Here is a 2022-nt window from a genome sequence, read left to right as displayed (position 1 = left end):
ATCGACATTTTTTTCGATGTTTGCATTAAAATAAAAAATAAATAAACAAAAAAATAAAAAATCTACTCTCACCATTTTCTGAAAAATTTAGTTCTGAATTTTAAAAAATTCTAAAATCGGTGCATAATTGCGTTCTAAATGTCATTTTGAACCTCGTTTTCCGATTTCACCCCACTGTGTGGCGCTGCGTTGCCACTAAGGAGACAGCTGCTTGCCCAAATTTTTTTCAGTGTACATTTATTGCATTTAAACACAATGCTCACAAAGAAGGGGACATGCGCACTGTAATTTGCTATCACCTTTTCTCCCGCGAGAAGTGTGCGAGTGAATGCCAGTGCTTGACAATCACAACAACATACGTATTACCTAATATTATAATGTCACATTATTCAACCTGCACACTTTATATAATTTAATGATTACAATTAACTCTATATTACTTAGCCAAACTGTCTAGGTCACAATTTGTTAACTTAATTCTGTACAAAACACAAAATTAAGTAAGCGCGTATATTGACAAACTCAACTGACAATATTTACAGGAACGTTACCTCAATATTTAGTTGTCATTCAACACGGCACTCACTGGGACATTTCTTGCGGGAGAAAAGGAGATAGAAAATCACAATGCGCATGTCCCCTTCCTTAGAAAATTGGGCTTAAGGGCATGCTCTTCGTGACCACGTACCAACCCTGATGGACCGAAGGAACCGAATGGAGCCTCTACAAAGTATCCGTAAAGATCCCTTTGGGTCCCCATTCGGTTCCTTTTTAAAAAACCAGCAGTCAACAGGCGTTATACGTCTTATATTTTTTAAAACTTTTTACCGTTGCAAACAAAACTATTGCGATTATTCCCTGACCTTCTATAGGGAATTGGAACGTAGAATCCGAATTTCAACAATTTAAAAGTTGATTTTGCTGTTTATTTGAGTTTTTTAAAAAGGAACCGAATGGGGACCCAATGGGGTCTTTACGGGTACTTTGTAAAGGCTCCATTCGGTTTCTTCGGTCCGCCAGGAAAACTAGTCCCCGGATATGAGCATTTTTTTGGTGTTCACTGTGTCCACACGGATTGAGATTTCGTGTTTAAAATTTGACAGATTAAATGAAAAGCACTAAAGAACGTTTGTATACATCAATATGTTTATAGTTTTAAAGAAAGTTTATTCATAAATCGATGAAACAGGATATTACCATTCGAGTTATAGTCCTTTGCAGATAATTTTTGGTTTGATGCATTTCGGATTTTTTGTTTCGCGTATATTGAGCACTGACACCAATTTTGGACTAAATCCTCTAAACCTTAAAAAAAATTAATGTAAGCAATAAAATTTGCACATTCGTTGCAAATCAACAAATAAGTATCTGCATACACGTAACCAATCATTATATTTGGTCTACACGGATTGAGATATCGTATTCAAGATTTAGGAAGTTATACCGAAAGGACTAAGGAACGTTTGCATACATCAAAATGTTTATAATTACGAAGAAAGTTTTCTAGTGAAATACTATGCGAATAGGAAAAAAACTTTTAACGTCGATAAAGTAGATGCCTCGTTTTAAAAAAATCGAGGAACATCTTGGAATGTGATACTCGAAAATCCGTCCAAGCCCCATCTTGAGAAATGTTCATCTTCAGAAAATAATAAAAATTTTCTAATGGTTATATATTCTTTTATGGATTTTTTGTACTGGTGTGAAACAATTCTAAGTTATACCAAACCAATAATAATAAAATTTCGCCCGGGGGCGAAAGACAAGGCGATTTGTCTTTCGTCGTTTATCTTTTGTGAGATAAATGTTATCTTTCATTAGATAAATTTTATCTTTCGCCAGATAAACGTGCTGCAGTGTTTTTATACAATTTAAAGATACAATTTATTCCTGGGTTTACTGTAAATATATTTATAATTAAAAATTTGTCATAAGGACAACCGCAGGATTTCGCCGGGAGCGGGTGCTAATCTGGAAAATTGCACCAGCTCCCAGCGAAATCGCGGTAAAATTTCAGCCACA

Source organism: Belonocnema kinseyi, chromosome 1 (assembly GCF_010883055.1).
Source record: "Belonocnema kinseyi isolate 2016_QV_RU_SX_M_011 chromosome 1, B_treatae_v1, whole genome shotgun sequence".
Taxonomy (NCBI): domain Eukaryota; kingdom Metazoa; phylum Arthropoda; class Insecta; order Hymenoptera; family Cynipidae; genus Belonocnema; species Belonocnema kinseyi.
The sequence above is the reverse complement of the archived record's forward strand: the minus strand, read 5'-3'. Positions refer to the sequence as shown.